The sequence below is a fragment of the Protomyctophum parallelum genome (genome assembly GCF_964188405.1).
Source record: "Protomyctophum parallelum genome assembly, chromosome: 7".
NCBI lineage: Eukaryota > Metazoa > Chordata > Actinopteri > Myctophiformes > Myctophidae > Protomyctophum > Protomyctophum parallelum.
In genome coordinates this window covers 44,374,384-44,398,298 of record NC_139705.1, presented here as the reverse complement: position 1 = coordinate 44,398,298, position 23,915 = coordinate 44,374,384, and the positions used below count along the sequence as shown (strand labels likewise).

Sequence of the window (23,915 nt, the reverse complement as noted above, 5' to 3'; positions counted from 1 at the left end):
CTCCAACTCTCCATATTAACCTGGCAGTGATCCCACAGGGGTATGCGTGCAGGGCTGAGCCTACGCTCAAGGTTAAAACCCCTGGCTGGTTGTGCTGCCTTGCCATTAGCATTCACTCCTGGAACGGGCCCAGATTTAACGGAGTTATGCGACTTGGCGAGGTTAACGCTTCCGTGGAATCTCCTGGGCTCAAGCTATACTTACTTTAGCTACAGCACGGCAGACCTGCCAGCGAACCCCAGAGGACGGCACCCCGCAGGGAGGGGAGGTAATCAATGCTCACTCAGAGCCACATGAAAATGAAGACCAGGCGCAGCAATGTTATCAGCACCTATAAGCGGCTTATCCGTTAAATCTCACTTTCACATGAGAAATAGACTAAGATAAAAGTATATTGCGATGCGATATACAACTACAACTTCATAAATCTCTGCGGTTGGGCTATTTTAGTGACTTGGAATTAATGCAGGAGATACTGAGAGAGAGAGAGAGAGAGAGACACACACACACAGAGAGACAGGTGGAGAGGTGGAGATAAAACTTTTTTTTTTTTCCTTTCAATTTTTATCCCACGATTTTATAACCCATTTTTCACCCGGTGCCAATTGCCTATGCTGTAATCCTGGGTTCTACTCTCCCTCTGCCAACCTGGGGAGAGCCCCGAACTGAGCACCTTCAATGCATGACGAATGAGCAGGACGCACCTATCAACTGACAGCCCCAGGCCCCCGGCAGGAATCAAGCTTCTAGCTGTGAGGTGACAGCGCTACTGACTGCACCACCGCACGGTGGTGAAGTCTATTTGAGTGAGCATGCAGGGTGGGGTTGTTGGATGGGCGAGGGTAAGGTGAGATGTCCTCCAATTCAGGTTCATGGTACAAACATTGGCGATAGCCTAAATGGAAAATGGTGCATTTATATAGTGCCTTTATCCAAGGCGCTTTACATAGATTATGCATTGCATTATATTCACCCACTATATTCACCCATTCATTATATTCACCCATTCACACACTCATTCACACACCGATGGTGGAGGAAATCGTGCAAGGCACCGACATGCCCACGGGAGCAATAAGGGGTTCAGTGTCCTGCTCAAGGACACTTCGACAGGGAGCCCGGGATGGAACTGGAAACCTTCCTCTTCCCAAGGGGCCACTCTACCGCTGAGCCACTGCCGCCCCCAGTGGCTCAGGGGCGCTCTTATCATCATACATCATCACGTCGGCCGATCACAATTTGTGTCACTTTTCCATCTTCACTTTTCTGTCTGTCCTCACTTGTTATCCTCAATATGTACATTGCTCAGCCAATCAAATCATCGCTATGGGGTGCTCAGCCAATCGAATCATCGCTATGGGGTACACACAAACACACAAAGCTGGGCATAGGTGAGTCTAGCGCCCTTCAGAAAACGGAGCGAAAAGCCATTCGCAGTTTAGAGTTGAAGTTACTAGAGTCTTCAGTCAGTCAGCAGTGACTGAAGCGTATAATAATAATAACAACAACCAGTAAGATGCCCTGAGGGCGAGATGCGACCTCACCCTACCAATATTTTAATATCTTTTACTAATGTTAAATCTATATGTTCTTCATGATCATTATAAATATATACATTTTCAAATTAATTAAATATTTAATAGAAATACAAGGTATTATAATTATGCGGAAGACATACCATAACTGTATTTGTTTGTTGTTGGTGGTGCAGCAGCATAATTGTAGCCTTTTTCAACACATCACATAGTGTTTATTGTATAGGCAAGTACTTGTTATACATAGGGGTGTTGGAAAAATAAAGTGTCCCCTTTGGAAAAATGTATCCCCCCTGCTGAGTTGTGCCTGGAGCCAGCACTGCGTACCTTTATGAGTGGCGCCATCTATCATCTATCATTTTCAGATGATAGAATAAATGATGAATGCCACTATTGGGACATTCTTAGGTAAAGAGGGAAAGAAACTGCACGCTTCTCTTTGAAGACTGTGTGCGGATTCCCTTCGTCTTTGCATTTTGTCCTCATTACTGTAACTGACAGGCGCCACCGCCAGTGTTTTTTATCTTATTTTGAAGTCCCACAGGACGCGAGACGTGAAGCGTATATATGTAAACAAATGCTATATGTGGAGTGGCAGACGTTAATCTTTTCTTTCATCTGGAAAATAAATGTTGTAACTGCGGTCATCAGTTCTTTAGTTATGGGCCATTGAATAAATCTTGTTTTGACCAAAAAGTTAAAAACGCAATCTGAGAAAATAATCCGAGATGAATGTGTTTGTTCACTTCCGGTTCAATTCCGGAATGCACTGCTCCTCCTTGCCGATAGGGAGAGGGTTGTCTTACTGAGACAACATGTAGTCCAGGAAGTGAGTGAGCCCAGTGTACATGACATCATGGACACTTTGAAATACTGAAATATCTAAAAACACATATTACCCACATAAAAACCGCCAGGAAAGTGCTTGTCTCACAAACATCATTAAAATAAGATCTGGTTGCAAAATGGGTGAAGTGCCCCTTTAAGTAAGAAAATGTAGTACATCTTCCATCGCTGAGCCTAACTGAAAGTAACGCCCCCAAAAAAGGTCAAATTTCCATGTTAAGAGTCCTTTAGCTCTAACATAATAAACCATTATGGCTCACAACACATTGTCAGCTTGTACAGTACATCTTCCATTTCGGCCAAACGTTCTCCCCAGAATAGGGACGCTAGAGGGCGGGGCTCATGCATTTAACGCACGGGACAAATAATTAGGCACAATTGACCGATCTAATTCACGGTGCCATTAGCGCAATCCATTCTTTGTGAATATGCCCGTTTGCTGAGAAAAAGAGCATCAATGATTTAAGGTGTACGGAGGGAAGAGGCACCCCCATGACGGATGGTGTGTGTGTGTGTGTGTGTGTGTCTGAGACCATTAGGCTGCTGTTTACAAGCATGACCTCACTGGGGTGGAGTGGGGTGTGATGAGGAGGACCTTACTGGGGTGGAGTGGGGTGTGATGAGGAGGACCTTACTGGGGTGGAGTGGGGTGTGATGAGGAGGACCTTACTGGGGTGGAGTGGGGTGTGATGAGGAGGGGAATTGAATTGATAATAGACGTACAGTAAAGAGTGAAACAGACAGACAGACCAATGAGGATGGAGTGAAGGTGATGAACACTGATGATGGATGACTGGGCTTGAAGAGGCGGAGCCTTTGAACAACACATCTCACTACGTGTCACACTATACGTTTAGCGTTGGAATCCTTTAGGATTTTAACGATTCTTAGAAATGAATGCAACTATACATAACCAAACATGAAATGCTGAAAGACAAACCACTTGATTTTTGTAATGACACAAAGTCCATGATTCAAACCTGTTACTGTTAATGTGGCCAATTAAATCTACTAGTCCTTACCCGTAGTGAGATATTTGCACCCCCCCCCCTTGTGGCCGTGAAGGGTACTGCGCCCGGGTGCGTTTGTAATTGACTAATAAATTAATGAATAATCATTAAAGTGTCAAATCGATATTAAAAATTAATAAAAATCCATATTCATATGGTCAATGCCTGTATGAAAAGTGGGAGTGATTGGTGCAGGCAGTAAGGAGTTACAGCACTGTTTCTGACAGACACACACACAGACACACAGACATTGTTAGAATTATAGTATGATGATGATGATGATAAGCTCACAATACGTTTTGAGCTTGTAGAGTAAGTTATAGTGGTTAAAGGTCCCTGTGCACACATGCGGACCCGAATATCGGAGTGAATTTAGGATTCTCCGTTTTCGCTATACCGCTTTTCTGAAAAACGCACCGGTCTGCAAGGACCTAACCAGAAAAACGCAGCAGCGTACAAGCTCCTTAAGTCTGTCTTTTAGTTTTATAAATATTGAACCAATGAAAAATATGATCAAGGGCGTATGACTAAATAATAACTACCTTGGATGCATGCTTTTCTTTTATTCAGTTTCCTGAAAAGTAACAGGTTTGGACATACAAGGTTTTCACTCGACAGCAACGGCATTGAAAATACATTGACTTTTCCCTGTGTGGCAGAAGTGTGAGAAAGCCTCTATTCAGCTGGTAGTCTATTCAAACCACAGAGAAATGACAAGGACAAAGCACTGCGTGAGTGTGAGCGCACCTTGAACATGATCCGTGTGTGCGTGACTGCGTGAGTGTGCGTGTGTGTGTGTGTGTGTGTGTTGACACCACGCCGTGTTTACCTAGCCAGAACTTTCGCAACGAGGACTTTGCTCAGAGAGGTTTTCTTTCACTTTCCAGAGTCAAAACGGCAACACAAACACCAAGGGTTATGGGAGCGTGCTCTGTACTCTGTGGCCTTTCAGTACGGACGCACAATCTCACAGTGAGATGGGCGTCAATGACTATACAACAAATGCACTTGAACCCTAGAGTTCTGTGGTGAACATTCTGTGAAAATAGCCAATATCACAACATGATGCGATGCGAGATCGCCTATATTCGGCAGATTTGGTGTAGAAGAGAAAAAGGAGCACAGAGTCCTGGAGGCCCCGGGCTAAAATTATAAATTGTTGTGCCCCATTTTGTACTTCAATGTACGATGATGTGTTCAGCAGCGGAAATAAAGCGAAAATGTGTGCTTATAGATAAGATATGTTCAGGCATTCTCTGCTGGAGCATCACAAAGGGTATGGGCTTCAACTAAGTACATTATATAGGGTTTAAATGGTTAACAAAAGAGCATGACATCCACTAACTGAATGCATCAAACCTATAGTATGGAAAATGAGAAGGATAGATGATTAATGAAATTCCCACGTTCACAACATGAGTCACAAACAAACTAATGTGTGGAGGAGGTTAGACTGGGCAGAGACAAAAGACAGAGAAACAACAGATAATAAGTTGAAAGGTCAAGAAAAAGACAACTTCACTGACGCCAAAACACTTTTGTGTTGGTGTAGCAGAGTGGCTCTCAACCTCAGCCTAATGGCCTAAAAGTCTAATATCTCCCCCCGGGCCGAGCTACTACCAAATTCCCTTTGGCTTAGTGGTTGACTTTCTACACGGGAGACCAGGATACAATTCTTTCTTATTTCTGGGACAGGAAACTCCTCCGGAACAAAATGGACCTGTAAACTCTCTGAGTTATAGACCCCTAAAAGTGTCCATTTTGGTTCTTGACTTTCAGGGGACCCCCTAGAACCCCTGTAGGGACCCCCCAGGTCCCTGGACCTCACGTTGAGAACCAGTGCATTAAACCCCCCAGTTCCCTCCACTCGCAACGATTCACACAGACACAGAGCAGACCAAAGGAGATTCTTGGCATATCTGGCTTTAGGCATGTCAAAGATAGCAACAGGCTTTCACAGCCAGCCACAGCCGAGCAAAACACTTGAATTCAGCCTGGCCTTGTGAGTCCGACGTTAACAACAAGATGACAGCGAGGCTCTATGAATAAACCCAGTGGTTGACCGAGCATGCTCATCTAACGCTGGGGACGTCGCCTCTCTTTTAACGCTGCCAGACGTGCAGGATAGCAGGCAGGCGGGCAGGCAGGCAGGCAGGCAGAGAGACAGACCATGCTATTGGCAACAGACTTCCTGTGTGTGTGTGTGTTGATAAGTGTTTCTCTCATTCTTTTTCTGGGTGCGACTCCGGAGGTAGGAGGCGGGAGGGGGGTCTTTAGTGGCGAGTATGGGAGGAGTGTTATTGCGAGGGGGGAGTAGACTAGAGACTGACACACTGACGCTAGGCAACACAGGCAGGCCGGCCGTCACCTCTCCGGCCCCGCCAGCCGCCCAGTCTTTCGTAATCTCTGTTGACAAAACAGAGGCAGGCAGGACGCACACACGCGCACACACACACGCACACACGCACACACACCCCCCCTCTGGTGGCCTGGCCCTGGTCGTATGCACGCCACTGCACTGATGTGTCTGAGCTTCAACGCCGCAGCCATCGTGGCTCTGCGCGTGGTCGCGTGGCCATGACAGATCGGAGACAAGGACATCATTTTCACTGGTTCACACTCGATAAAAGAGGCAGCCTGTTAAGATTATCAGAACGAATCCGAGCCAGAGTGGCGTCGTTTTGGTTTGGAGGCAGACCTGATGCGACTCACCCCATGACTCAGGTCTGTGTGAAACAGTGTCTTCCCCCTCATCATCATCATCCTTCCTCTGATTCCGCCCTTCCTTCTTTAGCTAAAAACCAGCATGGACCACCACTCTCAGCAATGCAAAAATCACAAGCCTAGTTCAGCAGATCAAAGATTCGCGACGGAACCGTTTCAAACCTGATTTAGATCAGCATGCTCAAAATGCATCACATCCACAACATGTTGTGAGCTTGTAGATTGTCAAAAACAATTCCCCGGCACACTACACCGCTACACCGTTGGAGCATGAATTAACGTTGTGAATTTCACGATAGACTACTTAGGATCCAAGTTATCTATAATGTGAATGTGTGGCTCCTATTAGATAGGTGTATGCGCACGCGTTCGTGTGTGTGAGAGTGTGTGTGTGTGTGTGTGTGTGTGTGTGTGGGGAAGTGTGTGCTGTCACCTGCAGACACGGTTGAAGATTAATGCTCTGTTTCGGTCTCTATGGCAGGTGGAGCACAGAAAATAATTTGATTTCTCCTCCTGCCTCCCCATTAGCCATCTTCTCCCTTGCACTTCTCCACTCTCCTTCTTCCCCTCCTCTGAGAGCAAACTCACGCATCTCTCTCTCTCTCTCTCTGTCTGTCTGTCTGTCTATAAATTACTCCCTCCCATGCTTTGCCTTTTGTCACCATTACTAGTCTGCTACTACCTCGTTCTTTTTTTCTTTTTTAACTCCGCCAGAGACAAAGCCTGGCCAAATTGAATGCTCAGTACGGCTTTCCTAAAACCATTTGTTTTACAGAAATCCTTTCGCCTGTCTGGCAGCGGTCGGGATGTTGCAACAGTATGGCAACAACGTGAAACTGTCTCCCATACCGCGGAGAAAAAAAAACAACAAGTCAACGTAAACGCAGCACAGAGTGGCGGCGTGCGGTAGCCGTTACCATGCCAACCAATATGGAATGTAGCGCACCTTGTGATGGCGCCGGGAGACGTACGACGGTCTGGTCCTCCCCTCCTCCTCTCTCTGGAGGCGTGGTCCTATCTGGGCTGGTCGATGAAGTCTGAAGAGAGAATACACACACACACACACACACATGCAGAGAGATATAATAAGCAATTGTGCTCAACGCTGCATGTTCATTATAATGATGATATTAATGAATAACAGGCAGTATTTATTAATCCGAGTTGTGATGACTGCAGGGAAACACCATTAAACAACTTAATGAGCTGTAGGAAATATGCATTGAGAGGAACCATGTCCCAGTCATAATGCTTTTGTCTTTATCACAAAGTACACACGCAGTGTGTGTACTTTGGCTTGTATGTTGTGTTATGCCGTGTCACATACACAAAGCAAACACATGGAACTACCATGAACACACAAACCACACCCTCACTCCACACACACACACACACACACACACACACACACACACACACACACACACACACACACACACACACACACACACACACACACACACACACACACACACACACACACACACACACACACACACACACACACACACACACACACACACACACACACACACACACACACAACTTTGACTCAAGTATAGTGTTGGGCACTTCCATCACTGGATCACTGAGTGAAGGAAGAGACGAGACACACATTTTACCGGAAACCAAAAACACTGAAGCCAGGAATCAAATAACGTTTCTTGGGGAGAGAGAGAGATCAGCCAGGTGCTCAATGAGGATAGAAGTAGATTTAAAACGTAGATGGGTTCTTCTAGGATCAACAAAAAACTAAACATGAAAAATGATCCAAGCACTAAAAAATTACCATTTACTGGTCGAAACAACATAGTTTAAAAAGAAATTGTAGACATTATAGTACCTTGATTTTATGCTCTTTTAATGAACACATATCCTGAGCTACAGTATACTGCTCTTAACTCATTCACCGTCAAGGATGTAATTTGACGTAACCCTTCTTATTTTTTTCTCCGCGGCTTTCGCCTTTATTTTATATTAAATAGCTGATCTACAGCGTGTTGTGTGCTTGTAGATCTTTTTGAAAATGTTAATATTAATGACATGCCGAAAATAGAAGGGTTGGGATCCGGAACCTACATTGAGGAACCGGATTCGGTTCCATCACATTTGGAGCCGTTCGCAGAACTTTCTTTTCTTTTTTTTCTCTCCACACTGTCAGAGCTGGTATGTGGACTTAGTCTGCTATATAATTAAAATACCAGTGGTTCTAAAACGTTTTAATTTCAAGGACCACCATAACTTGACAGTTATGACACTCAGAGTTACAGACCTGTACAGTATGTGTCCATTTGGAACTCCTTCATATAACCCTGATGATTTTCAGAAACACTACGATCATATGTATGCAATACTGTATGAATTTATGTTCATCAAAACCAAAATCGTCAACCGGTATAATGTATAATATATAACACACACACACACACACACACACACACACACACACACACACACACACACACACACACACACACACACACACACACACACACACACACACACACACACACACACACACACACACACACACACACACACACAGGAATCATTTAAGGGAACCGGATCGGAATCGGACCGTTGAGATGGAATGGTTATGGAACAAGATGGAACAAGAATCGTTCATTCCCAACCCTACACAAGAGTAGAGAAGCTGCTTCTATTCCACTAACAAAATGCACCACGTACTGTAACCACCTGTACACAAGGATTTCAATATCAACCCTTTATTGTCAAGGATCACAGAAAATGAAAACACAGCCCATTAGGTCAAATCACTGGTCTAATCCCCAAAGCCCATAATGGGCTCATTTGTGTCCGTTTAGATTCAGATAATAATGGTTATGTGTGCGCGTGCACGTGTGTGTGTGTGTGTGTGTGTGTGTGTGTGTGTGTGTGTGTGTGTGTGTGTAACCATGGAGAGAGCTGGGCGTTTCCATGACAGCGTGAAGCAAACTGACAGCGTGTCTCATGTTCATCTGTCACTATGTCTGGATGAGCACTTGTACATGCACGTACGCTGTGTGTGTGTGTGTGTGCGTGTGCGTGTGCGTGTGCGTGTGCGTGTGTGTGTGTGTGTGTGTGTGTGCGTGTAGATTCTGCAGAACATGCCTGTGTGTTTGTATAGCTAAGCTTATGTCTATCGTGATTCGTGTGTGTATGTGCGTGTGCGTGCGCGTGTGCGTGCGTGCATGAGCGTCAGCGTGTGCCATTCACCATTGGTGAGCTGACCGCTGGCTGCCCCCATGATTGGGAGCAGATGGGGGCTATCGGGGGGGTGGGTGTTAGGGGGTACTCTAGTCACAAACCCACAAAGACCCTCCTTCAGACGATGTGTTTCCTATTAATTGAAGGGTGGGGAGAAAAAGAGCGATGTATTTAAGCGGCCGAGAATTTATAGCGTGTCAGTGACAAAGGGAGAGCGGACTTCGTTTTGTCCGAATTTCGGAGAAGGAGGAAAAGAAGCAGTGAGTTCTTCACAAGCAGCGTCAACGGAGAGAGAGATGAATTGTGCAAATGACAGAGAGATAGATTCTGCAAATGCACAATTTTCATGGTTTTCGTAAGCCAGTTCTTTTTTAACCTAATGAAACCGGGACAGCATCCAGCATGTCATTTTAGATTTTAGCGTTGGCTATTCAAAAATAGCAGATCTACAAGCTCACAGTGCTCAAATGCATATCCTTTTGGGGGTCCTTTGGTGGGCACGAAAACCTTTTGAGAACTGATTTAGAAGGCATTTGTAGAATCGGCATCAGGTCTTAATGGGTTAAGTAAGTTGCAATATGACAGAGAGAGAGAGAGAGAGAGAGAGAGAGAGAGAGAGAGAGAGAGAGAGCTCATTCAGTGGATCATCAGTGCTCTTTGTGCAGTGCTTTGACACGCAGGCTGAATAAATGCTAGTTAATGGTACAGTAGACGCGCGTCGCGCTGCTCATCTCATAACGGGAGGTTAATAGAAACATCAAGTAAATAAATAACAACCTTGGAATATGAGAGTGGAAGTGAACGAGCTTCCGACGCAGAGGTCGACGCTGTGTTAAAGAGTCAGTGTTAATTAAAGCTACCAGACGCAGCTGGCACGGAGACAGATGTCTCAACACGTCTACTACTGCAGCTAGCACACACTCACAGCACCATCCTTTAGTGTTCATTTAACTGTGTGTGTGTGTGTGTGTGTGTGTGTGTGTGTGTGTGTGTGTGTGTGTGTGTGTGTGTGTGTGTGTGTGTGTGTGCGTGCGTGCTCTGTGGAAACAATCGTTTGCATCATTGCGTCTTCCTCTTGTTAAGCAAACAAGTAATCTTCAATGGGAATTTATATATATATTTTTTTTTATCCAATACATTTTTGAGTGGTGCAACCACTCCTACAACCAGCTTGCAATGTCCTCGTACGTGTTTGTGTGTGTGTCTGTGTGTGTGTCTGTCTCGTACTTGTTTGTGTGTCCGTGTGAGCATGAGTATGTGACTTAAAAATAGCAGTAGGGGGCGCCAGAAACAGTGAGAGGGGTAGTGACTCTAATGAGAGAGAGTGAGAGAGGTAGTGACTCTAATGAGAGAGAGAGATAGAGAGAGAGAGAGAGAGGGGGGGGGGGGGGGGGGGGGAATTGCACCACTCAGTTCACACGTGTGTGATTTTTTATCCTTCATTAACCTTTAAACATCAACTCGTGGGTCGGACGTGTTGGTGAAGCAGTAGATCTGGGTATACCGAGCCACAGGTCCTACCATGACTTGTTGCATTGCTTTGCCAAGGCTTTGTGAGCTTGCAGATCGGTTATTTCCGAATACAGCAAAGTATAAAATAGGGTTAAAAGTGGTTAAACTCTTCCTCGAGTTGATGTGTGGGGCCCCATGTGGAACCCCGTCAAGGACAGGGTCCCCTTCCTGGACCCCAAAAGTGTGAAAAACATATATATTTTATTGTATTTCAGCTGATGTACAGGGTTTCAAGACTGTAGAGTGTTCTTCATGCGCTGGTGAGCAACTTTTATTGAAGTTAATAGGTAGGGGCGGGGCCGTCCGTTCTCTAGATATATAACTCTAGGGTAGGGACAGAGAGATTATGAAATGGCATTCATGCAAATCCCTGCTCACTTACATTACCAAGTTTGTTTATCAGCAATTGTTGTTGTGTGTCCGTGTCTGTGTGCGTGTGCGTGTGCGTGTGCGTGTGCGTGTGTGTGTGTGTGTGTGTGTGTGTGTGTGACTGTGTGTGTGCGTGTGCGTGTGTCTTCAGTTTGATTCCTTCTGTTATGGCTGTGAATAATGGAAATGGTCAATGGAGAATGTTATCCAGCGTGCAAAAAAAACAAGACAGTAAAAGCATACATAATGCTGCAATGTTGAGTGTGATGTATGCGGGTGCACATGCACGCACGTGTGCATCGGTGTGTGTGTGTGTGTGTGTGTGTGTGTGTGTGTGCTGTGTGTGCACTCTGGGTGACTCCGCTTCAGTGTTCTTAGCTCAGTCCCCCCCCCCACCCCCCTCAAAACAAAACCAGCACTCACACTGGAGCAGAATGGGAGCCAAGCCACATGTTGGCAAGTTGCCTCCCCTTAAACAAATCAGACCGCAGAGGCTAATAAAAAACTGAATCCACAGTCAGTCTCCACAGAAGAGGGGGCACCCGAGAGGGGAGCCGCTGCTCCATGCTACCATGCTCCTTTTAAAATGGACCCATACAAGACACAACACTGCCTTTCAAATCACACACAAATAAGAGCCACTATGGCTGCAAACTGCCGTGCCGTTTACAGTTAAACTGCTTTCATGTAATGTTGTGCCTGCTATGACCAAGTAAAGGCCCGGAATTCGAACCCGGGTCTCCCGGAGTCCCATGTGGAAAGCAAACATCTTAACCACTACCCTAAAAGGGGAATTCCCCCTTTGGCAAGGGAGATATTAGGCTTTGGGTTAGAGGCTCTGAGCCACTGCTGCACGGTCCAACATGTGCTTCAGAAGCATTGCGGCGCTTTGACAACAACCTTGGTGAACTTTGACCAGACGCCAACCAATAGGAAATGAGAAGCGTCGTCATTTGACACCGTTTGACTGCAGCACATTTCGGTTGTAGTTTTCTTTCAGTGAAGTAACGACGCCCACGTACAGTGAAGTCAAACGAACTACACATACAGTAAGTAAACCGTCACTGCTGCTGCCACACGCAAGACAACATGGGGAAATTGACAGTTTGTTAAAGGGAATGTGACATAAAAAAAAGGTTTTGGAATTGTTCTTGTTTTTTTTAGGTTTTCTAATCTCAATTGCACCCAAAAAACATGAACTTTTAACATTCAGTAGATTTTCTGTGATCTGGGGTTTTCTGTCTCAAACAGGTGCTCTGATTTGCCGGCAGTAAGTGACATCACTTACTGCAAATCCCATATATGTCAATGGGATTTGCCAGCAGATGTCACTGTGTTGCATGTTTTCATTGTAGCTCAAAAGGCCCAAAAAAACCCAAAGAAAACTTCAGACCACAGAAAATCCACTGAATGTTCAAAGTTCAGGTTTTTTGGGTGTAATTGAGGTCATAAAACCTAAAAGAAAAAAGAAAAATAAATGAAAATGAATGTCATAAAACCTTTAAAAAAAAAAGTATTAACTTGATCAATGCTAAATGACGAGTGTGTGTGTGTGTGTGTGTGTGTGTGTGTGTGTGTGTGTGTGTGTGTGTGTGTGGAGGGGGGGGGGGGGGGGGGAGTAAAAGCACAAATAGGCCAAGCAGGTCTAGGACTCATCCGACCAGCCATCCAGGGTGTGTCTACTGTAGCCTAGCCTGCCCATAACACGCCATTTACATATTCAAAAAAAGAAATAAGCCTTTGCGTGAGTCATCCTTTCCAAGAACGCAGAGGAAACCAAACACACAACACTGTCCTGACACTATGCTATACTAACATTTAAACCCTACACTCACACTGTGGTTCTCAATAGCCAATTCATAGTGGTTCTCAACTGATGGCCAAGTGGATGGACCTCAGGGACGTGCACTTAACCCATTCTGACCTGAGATCAGATTCATACGAGGTTTCCGCCGGACACACACTGGTCTGATGAACCCATTCTGACCTGAGATCAGATTCTAAAAATGTCAGTCGTTCTTCGATTTTTCAAAAATAGCAGACCTACAAGCTCGTATCGCGCCACTCGGTGGCGCGATATGAGCTTGTAGATCTGCTATTTTTCAATAGCTAAAGCATAACATGATGCTGACACCAAAATGGGTGCCCGTTCAGAATGGGATAAAAAACACAATAAACTAATAAATTAACTACTGCCCGCCATGCCCGGCCTTTATAATAGCAGCATAAGCTACTTCAGACTGCTTTCAAATTAACTTGCAGAGCACCCGGCAAGCTGACTCTCACAAACAATAAAACAGGCGAATTATCTTCTCTTCCACTTTATCTCGTATAAACAAAGCAATGTTTGAAAACCTGGTACACTTGACTGCATGCATGCAGCTCAGCCCTTCTTAATCATTATGTTCCTATTGTTTTAATTAAACTCTGCCCAAAAAAAACAGAAAAGAAAAACAAAAAACTAGGCAAAAGATAATCCCCCAGAGCTCACATCAACATCTCCAGTAGTGTCTCTTCCAGGACATTAACATATTCGTCATATCTAATCCAACCGTTGGTTCCAGTGGACGTGTACACATGTCATGGCTTTTTTTTTATTGATAAACAAAAGATAATAATTGAGATTTTCTTTTTTTTTTGTCCTTCTGCACCATACTCCTTGCTGTTTACAGTTCAGAAAGAATGAGAGAGACTTTAGCGTGATCATCGCGCGGTAATGATGCAACATTATGCCTACTGGTTTTGGGGGGAGGAACGGAAGGCGGGGCTTTTCAGAGTAAAATCTCCCATATCTTCTGGCACTCTAGCGCCTTTATTTTGAAGAAAATCCCTCCACTCATTGTGTTAATACTCAGATCACATGCTATTGAATTGATTCAAGGCTATGAAGTAAATTGCTATTTAAAAGTGCTAAAGTAAAGTGATATTTTATGCCAAATGGCTACACTTCACCATCAAGCCTCATACAGGACTCGTACAGGATATAAGTGAAAATGGAAGTGGAAAAAAAAAGAGCACACAAAATTGGAACACTATAAAACTGTAGCTGATAAATGTGTTCTCTCTCCTGTGACCCAGCTGAAAATGTATTTTCTGTTTACGAAAAAAGGGCTGGAGATGAGGCCCCTGTTACACAACAAACCGTTTATACAGTAGTAATGATTAACCTTTTGACAAAAAAGGGGTTATTTTTAGACAAATAATATCACTACAGCACCTTTAACCACATGTTGGTGTGTTTAGACGTTTCAGAGGCCTTTAGTCATAGTGGTTCAGCTTCTCCACAACACGGTGAGAGAGCCTTGGTTTAAAGATCATGCTCAATTCTACAGCCTCGCCAGTACACTCACCTTACATCCATTTGTTTTTGGATGGCTATATGAATAGTTTCTTGCTAAATATAACCCTTGACAGCAAAGGAAGCAACATGAAGCCAGTGCATTCAAGTCATTCTAATGTCTCATGGAAGCCTAGATGTGTTCCATTATGTTCTATGGGTGCATATACGGTCGATATAAAGGGGAGGTCACTGGCACTGCTGGCCTGGGCATGGATGTTGTACCACTGTGCTGAAACATGTGGGGCTGTGACATCATTGATTTGATTATTGACTATTGATACAGCCGGTTTCTAAATTCACGAATCTTCTTCGAGTAAAGATATTGTCACTGTCGGGTGGAAACCTTGTATTGTACATGTATTCTTTTGTTTGTAAATAGATCAATATCGGTCGAGGGTCACACTTTTGGTGTTTTAAACATTGTTATAATTTAGCTATTGAAAAATAGCAGATCTACAAGCTCATGCGCTACGAGCTTGTAGGTCTGCTATTTTTGAAAAATACGGAAAATGTGGCACAAATCTTTGAATATATATTTCAGAGCGATATCGGTCGACGGTCACACTTTGTCTCTTTGTGCAATTTGAACCATTTAAGCCCTATCTACTTTCACAAATGTTCAAAGTTTCAAGCTCATAATGCGATTATAATGAACATAACCAAAATAGGGACTCCAGGTTGATAGTGGTTAACAAATTAATAGTATTATAGCACGTGACTAAATCTCATAACTCAGTTATATCCATTGGAACAGGTTTTTATTTTCTCATTTCATGAAGATTAATGGTTTTGGACTAACAAGCTTTGCACGCGACAGCGACAATATAGCATGTCGTCGTTGTTTGGTGTAGAAACCTCTGGGTTACTTCAGTGACAGTAACCTCAGTTTATCAAGCGAATCGAGCGAGAGAATCGCCTAAGGGTGACGCTTTTTGAGTGGTGCCGCTACTCCATTGTCCAGCAATGTGTGTCCCTGGGTCCCTGGGTCTGTCCGAGCACGGAAATAGCTTCACTATAACTCTGTCATTTCTCAACCATTTCGGACGTGGGGCGGCTCGCCAGAACCGGCCCGGCTCCCTGGCTGCATTCCTGGGGGTCTGGATGTTCCGGGGACCCCCCGGGGACCGCCACACGGTAACTCTGTCATTTCTCAACCGTTCCGGATGCGGGGTGGCTTGCCGGAACCGGGCCACCACCCTGTGGGTCTGGAAGTTCCGGGGACCCCCACATGGAGTAGCACCACTCAGTTCATACGGGTGTGATTTTTCTGTGTTTACGCCATGGAAATGGCGCCACCCTTAGGCGATTCTTGAGTGAGATGAGCTTAGATAAACTCATGTTAGTGTTACTTTTCAGGATTCAAATTCCAAAAATAGCCGATTTACAAAACAAGCCTATTTTTTTGCTTGTAGTTCGAACTTTTTTGTGACACTGTAGTCCGACAAAGAACATTAGTGAGACATTAAATCCCTTGGCTTAAAACAACCAAATCAGTGAGTGGTCAGTCAGGGCGTGTTTCACATGGGCTCTAGTGCATGACAGTGAGTCCCTGGTTAGATTCCCGGCATCTCACTCTCCTCTACTCACTCAATGCATTTCCTGTCTCTCTCCACTGTGACTATCAAATAAAGGCTCAAAAGTCTGTAAGCCCAACCACTGTGGGCCATATCAGACGCAGCCTATGCAATCATGACTGTTACTGTATGCAGGCGTCAGTACTGTTTGTTTTGTCCTACTTTATCATGAGTGAACCTTGACCCGTGCTGATCGTGTGCATATACGATGACACATGCTCATTTCTACAAACACACACACACACACACACACACACACACACACGCACGCACACACACACACAGAGGCAGAATCACATTCCTGTCTCTCAGCGTTGGCTGTAAAGTTGCGCAGAAGCTACAAACAAAGTCCCGATAAGATAAAGCATGGTGACACAAACCCTCGTGTCATCTGTCACCTTACCTTCCATTGAACCCAGGAGAAAGAAACAAGAGCCACGTGTGGCGGAAATGCGTGATGGTTGTTTGACAGCTTGTGTGAATTATGTGCGTCGTCACGCCTCATCAAGAGATCCTACTAAAGCAAGTGGTTCTGGACCTTTTCTGGATCAGGGCTCACTTGGAAATCTCAAAAGTGTTCGTGGCCCACCCATCTTTGACCACATGATGCCTTAAGCGGCCAAATGGGTGGGCCGCATGTTTATTTTAATGAACAGTTAATCGATTATGCTCCGGCATAGATAAATGAAACCAACGTGGAGAAGCTTAAGTTCGTATTTACCGGTATCACAAGGCTCATTTACAAGGCATTTCTTTTTACATCAATTATTTTGTATTAATGTTATATTATCTAGATACAATCTGAAGTGTTTTGCCAATTATTTGGGGTGAGTCCCACTCACAAATGCCCTCGCGGACCACAGGTTGGGAATCACTGGGTATGATAAGAAGCACCTAGAACCTTAACCACTTCATTGACCAGAGTAGTACCCCAGGGCTTCATACTGGGCCCCCTTCTTTTCTTCCCTCTACACCGAACGTCTTCACCGTAAACAGACGTTCTGCTTATTTTCACACAAAAAAAAACTGTTAGCGGACTGTTAGCCTCCTGGTAAGATTGAATAGTGACTGCTGGGAACCGTTAGCCTCCTGGTAACATTGCGATGCGATGCTTGTAGACAGGCTATTTTCAGCAGAGAGATTTGGTGGTGTAGTGGCAAAATAAAGTAGGGCGCCTAGGATAGACCCCCTGGGGAACTCGAGTCAATCAAGTATAGGGTTCATGTGGTTAAAGCAATGTACGTGCAGTCTCGCCTACTCTATATCAATAAGAAAAGAACTAGGCTATTTAGAACACCTCATTTGAGCTGATAAATTATGTATGGCTCTACTATGCATTATCCACAATAGAGGCCTCACATCCGTGATACAAGACCAAATGAGTGTAGTAGCATGACTGTCATATTTATTTAAAGACCGATAGATGTCTCAGTGTAAACGCTGGTAAAATATTTAACATATAACCCTATACTTCAATAACTGGAGATCGCCAGGGGACTACAGTATACTCAGGTTCATTTTCCCCCTCTACACCTGATCTATAAGCTCATAACAAATTGCGTTAAAAGCCAGTACATCTGCAATTTTTGCCTGCATGTTCACCAATAGTGAGTGAGAATAGTTACTAAACGTCACAGAAGATGAGAAGATTGAAGTCGAAAAATAAGCACCATTTCACCAAACACCGAGTGGGATTCCATTCATATTGTCACCAGGAATTAGCAGAGATATAAGTGACCCCATAGACAGCAGTGATGGATTCTCCCTGGGCGCGGAGAGAACAGACACAGGAGGCTATTCAAAAGTCATTAGCGTAGTAGGTCAATCAATAAGCTCCTCCCCCATTGCCCCGAACCCCGCCCTGATGGTCAATCCGCTGCCATGGCAACAGATAAAAACATCCATGTCTGACTCAGGCACGTTTCCACCCATCATTGAATTTTTTTAATACAGTAAGTAAAAAAAAAAATCTCAATGTGTACTTTTCCCTTGCCGGGAGCATGGACATCATCACTGCTAGGACAAGGACAACATTAAGTAACGTGGCTGGATGGATTAGGAACTCACAAAAGGCTATGGGGGAAACTATCAAACTAAATAAAAAAACTAACATAATATAGACAGGCGACACAATAATTATGGCTGTCCTTAACAACAAAATAAGTGTGCTTAGTTACATACATAATTAACAGGAACACCCATTTTAACCCATTTTAGGCGGGAACCCCTTTTGGTGTTAGCATTATGTTATGCTTTAGCTATTGAAAAACAGCAGATCTACAAGCTCATAGCGCACCACCGAGTGGCGCGCTACGAACTTGTAGGTCTGCTATTTTTGAAAAATCGAAGAACGACTGACATAGAAACATAGCTTTTTCAGGAAACTGTCAGGATGTAGAAGACATTTTTAGAATCTGATCTCAGGTCAGAATGGAAAACTGTCAGGATGTGGAAGACATTTTTAGAATCTGAGAATCTGAGATCTCAGGTCAGAAAGGGTTAATGCGATAAACATGAATACACACTTTACAAGGGAGATACTGAGGTGTTAATGAATGACGAAAGCGACCTTTAAAGCATTGTTCTATCTAAACATTAAACGGAGCAAAGTCTGTTTTCTGTCCTAATTTGCATCGACTGTTTCCTTCCAAGGCACAATAGTCCTAATTGCCAAAGCGCTGTTACTAATTGTTGCCAGCAAAGGTTACAGTACCACAGTCGCAGAACACCTCCGTATAACACTAGCGTAAATAGCCGATCTACAAGCTCACAATGCAGAACACCTCCTTATAAACACTAGCGGAAATAGCCAATCTACAAGCTCACAACGCAGAACACCTCCTTATAAACACTAGCGGAAATAGCCAATCTACAAGCTCACAACGCAGAACACCTCCTTATAACACTAGCGGAAATAGCCAATCTACAAGCTCACAACGCATAGATCAGCATTTTCTTCGGGAGTGGGTGATGGCGACAGCATACCACCCCCTTCAGTAGGAATCACCCAGCTGTGGTCTCGCAGACGAGACTTGGTGTGTGAGAGCTGATATGTGAGCACTGCTATGTGAAGAAGACCGGAAGTGTGTGTGTTTTTTTTCCACACGTGAACAAGAGCATGCAAGCATGCGTACGCACGCGATCCCCTTCGGTGGACCGTGGCACGGGTTCACGGGCGCCCGCACTTTCTCCACGGCGGTGCGTCGTGACCTGGGATCCCACCTGGACCGGTGCGTCACTGTCATTGAGTTTCGTGCGAGCTCTCCGACTTGTGCACGTGTTAGCCGACACTGCCGGTAACCCCTATAGCGCCCGATGTACGACAGCCGGCCCCCCAACGTGGTCAGGACGCACTGGCAGGCAGTCCGTCCAGCTCATCAGTCACACCAAGGGCGGGGGTCCTTGTGCCAGGCCGCATCTAGGCAGAGCGCAGAGATACCTCAGTCCACGGCCCTGGGGGGGTAAGTGGTGAATTCGGGGCGGGGGGCGGGGGGGGGGGGCTGTAAAACTCAGGCACGCGAGCAACATAAGCCAACTTAACTGAGCCCTTCCAAGCCAACCCAGAGCCGGTCGCAACGCAATGCCACAGAGAAAGTGCCGTGAACCCAGGGCTGCCACCAACACAAAACCAAACGACAAGATATATTAACCCATTCTTTTTTTTTTTTTTTTTTTTTTTTTTGCGGCTTACGCCTTTTATTGATTTATGAAGGGACAGACAGTAGGCTGACAGGAAACGGGAGAGAGATGGGGGGATGACATGCAGTAAAGGCCGTGTCGGGTCCGGGAGCCGCGGGAGGAGAACCCGCGGCACACTGCGACTGGATTACCAGTCCGGTGCCCAGACCGTTACGCTACGGCCTGGGCCATATTAAATATATCGACTTCCTATACCCAAACTCAAAACTAACCTAAAAGAAAGGATGACCTTAAAATACAATTGTGCTTAGCATATCACCTTTGACCTCATTGGTACTTAATGGTAGTATCATCCTGTGCCCCCAACCCTCCCTTTTCTGTAAATATACCATTTGCTGCTACTGAGATTTTAACGATACATAATTGTATTGTCTAGCTTACATTATGAATTGAGTACACTAACACAAATCAATCTACCTCAAATTAATGTACTGTTAATTGTATTAATAAAGTATTGAGTATAGTATGTGTGGCATTGATATGTGCGGCAAACCACTGAGCGATGAACTTTTACTGAAGACCAAAGAAGATAAAAGGTTGCCATCCCAACCAAGACTCAGAGACATCGAGTCTGAAAAATGTATGTATGCGCTCATGGTGACTGTAAGGCGACGCTTTGGGCACACGCATCAAATATCCAACCCAATATCAAATGACACAAATATCAAATATCGTAGCATCGTCAACAGGTCATTGGTCCAGCTGTACGCAGTGAAATCCTGAGTGTCCATTTAGGAAACCCAATGGACACGAATCGATTTGGTTCCATTTTTACTCTCTCTGACCATGTAGGCTACTAGGCCGTGAAGTCGACAAGAAAAGGGTCGAACGAATGCGTTCAGTCTAACTGCGAGAGAAAAGGGCCGCTCTGTGTATGTAGGACACACACAGAATGGTACGCAACACCAAAGGTGTTTTTCTCTCAAGATAATTGCATGCAGATAAAACTCTCTCAAGCTCCTCGCTCTTCAAGTTGCCACCAGAGTACACGAGTGCACACACACACACACACACACACACACACACACACACACACACACACACACACACACACACACACACACGTGCGTACGGAGCACACGCACACATCCCTCCGCGAGACTTTCTCTGTGGAAATGGAACATAATTGGCTCACAATAACCCATCAATGAGGTCTTAGAGAAGGAACACATCTCCTACTCCACCCGTCCACCTCTATCTCGCCCCCCCTTCCCCATCACCTTCTCCCTCCCCGTCTCCCCATCTTCACACATCCCCTCTCTGCGGTGACAATAAGAAAGCAGGCGCGCACACACACACACACACCTCCCTGTGTCCAAAAATTGCACAGCGCAGGAAAATAATGGGGAGGGGGAGAGTGTGAGATGGAAGGAACAAGAAAGAGGGACGTGAGGAAAAGAGGAGCAAATCAAGGGAGAGGGAAGTGGATGCACTAACACAGGCACTGCAGATTCAGCCATGTGTGTTTGCACACACACACAGTCACACACACTCTCCTGGTGTAGCATCTAAATCACATTAGCTCCCAGTCATCCATCACTTCGTGCAGACAAAAGCTCACGCCATAGACACGGGGTGGGGGGGGGGAACTGCATGGCAACATGCAGAGCCACCCGCAAACAAACAAACGCTCGCCGACCAGGTCCCTCGCTCACACAGGAGCCAAAGCAGACATGCATACGTGATGATTACAATGCGAGTGAAAACCCTGTCTCATCTAAAAAACACTCGCACAACAATTCCCCAAATCAAAGATCAACTTTCGTTCGCTCACACAGGCAACAAGCAGTGTCTGTCTACTCTACATGGGCTGGCGAGGTGCCACGCGTGCACACACGTGCTCTGCTCTCCGATGCCAACTTGCATTAGCGTCAAAGGAAACCGGCAACTTTCTCACGGCACAACGGGGTGGGGTGTGGTGGGATGGGGTGGGGTGTGGTGGGATGGGTGTATATCACGGTTGCTTTAAATATTTAAAACGGAGAGAGTTAAACGGTAGAGAGCGACATCTTGAGAAATCTTCTCTTGTGTCAGTATCCATCTCCTTTCCCATTAGAGGGGGATGGGGCTCTTATCTCTCTCTGTGTGTGTGTGTGTGTGTGTGTGTGTGTGTGTGTGTGTGTGTGTGTGCATGCACGTCTGTGTGCACGTGTGCACACGTGCGTGCGTGCGCGCGTGCGCGCGTGCCAAAATGTTTGTTAAGGATATTACTTGCATGTTGAAGGCGCTACGGGTGCATGTGTGTTCTTCATCTGTTCTAATGGGTTGTCTTTTGGGTGAGATACTTGGGGTTGCATGGGGAGGGGGGGTTATCTGAAGGAGGTTTGAAATCTGAATCAGAGGAGGTGAAGAACAGGTGGGAAGAGGAGGAGTACTAGGAGGACAAGAAGAGGACGAAAGGGAAGGAATAGAGGATAGGAGAGCAGAGGAGAGGAGAGGCGGGGAGGAGAGGTTTTTGGAAGGAGCTGATGTGAGCTCCATACGTTATGAGACCATATGGTGCCCATTGTGCAGTGGGAGCAGGCATAGGACCAGAACACAGCTTCACTAAAGCTGTCCGCTGCTCTCTCCCTCTCCCCCTCCTCTCCTTCTCTCTCTCTTTCCTCCCTGCTTCACTCTCTCTTTTTAACTCAATAAGTACCGCTGCTTCTTCTTCCTCTATCTGGAAGTGGCTTCCTGTGCTGGTCTCGGGGTCTCTTTTCATATCCATCCAGATCACACCTCGCCTGCTCTGCACTGACTCAACGATGGGGGCATGCCGAGAAAAACATAAAGACATCTATCTCGTTCAAATGTGAAAACACTGACAGTGTGGCTCCCGGCTGCCCATGTGCAACATGCACCGCAACAGGGGGAAGAGAGGTTAAAATAACTTGTAAGCCACGGGTCGACTCTGAGAGAGAGATGCAGGAGAGAGAGAGAGAGAGAGAGAGAGAGAAAGGTGAAAACAATTAGCTACAGACAATAACCAATCACAGAAACTCCTAAACGACTGGGGTTGCAGGCAGACAGGAAAGCCAGCGAGCGTGCATGCATGCGTGTGCGTGTGGCGTGTGCGCTCACACGTGGAAACGAAAGCAGCGGCAGAGAGAGAGATACTCATGGAATCGTGTTAAATCAGCCAACTCCAGACCCCCCCCCCCCCCCCGCCCCATCAACCGTTTGATGTGTAATGAGAGAAAACATTAGCAGTGAAAATGCCCCCCCCCCCACACACACACACACACACGCCCCCACCCCCTCCTGTCGCTCAGTCCGACCCCATCGTTCCACTTCTATTTATACATACACCGCTCTTCTCTTCGCATTTTCCTCCACTTTAACAGGGAGCAGTTTGTGCAATCATGGCACACAGTCAAGAAGGCTGCATTCCTCCTGCCTCTCTCTCTCTCTGTCTCTCTGTCTCTCTCTACTGCTTCACCCTCTTTCCCATCCCCCGCTCCGTCTGTCTCCTCCCTCTCCACCCCTCCCCCAGCTCTTTCCTGCTCCATGCCTCCCTCTATCTCTCTCTCTCTCTCTCACTCTCTCTCTCTCCCCCTCTCTCACTCTCGACAGGCTATATGCAGCAAGGCACAAATTCATGGGGGAGAGAGTGATAGGGAGAGGAGAGGAGGAGGAGGAGGGCAGAGAGGGAATAGAGAGATGGGTAGAGAGCTGAAAGGGAGCAAAGTGAAGAGTGAAAGACAGCCTGGTGGGGAATGAATAAGGGAGGGGAGGGTCGAGTGAGATCGAGAGAAAAAAAGAGCGAGAAGGAGCCAGAGAGGGAAGGACAGAGGGAGGGGAGAGGGAGAAGCACGATCTCACTCCAGCGATGGGCGTTCCTCCCCGGTTCCTGCGGGGTCAAAAGTTTACCGTGGTTTTAATTTCACCTTTCCGCAGCCAATCAGAGCACGTCGCCGGCTGCCGAGGGGAACTTTGACCCACTCAAAGAATTTGACTGTAAAGATCTGAGGCGAGTGGCCTCTTCTTATTCTCTCCCCCATACACCTTTTCTCTTGTTTTTCCACTCAATTCTTTTTTCCCCCTCTCTCCACCTTTTTCCCAGTACCCACACACACACACCCCTCTTTCCCCTCCCCTCCCCTCCTCCTGCTTGTTT

The 23,915-nt window shown here is 45.8% G+C and overlaps 1 protein-coding gene across 4 annotated transcripts in view; it reads right to left on the bottom strand.

Annotated features, from left to right (window-relative positions):
* Positions 1 to 23,915, bottom strand: part of LOC310861822 (nuclear receptor coactivator 3-like) — an 83,302-nt gene that overhangs the window by 40,205 nt on the left and 19,182 nt on the right. For all 4 annotated transcript variants that reach the window (XM_083769471.1, XM_083769474.1, XM_083769472.1 and 1 more), the window contains exon 2: positions 7,062 to 7,152. The gene's annotated coding sequence lies outside the window, so the exon portion shown is untranslated. The remainder of the gene's footprint in view (positions 1 to 7,061; positions 7,153 to 23,915) is intronic.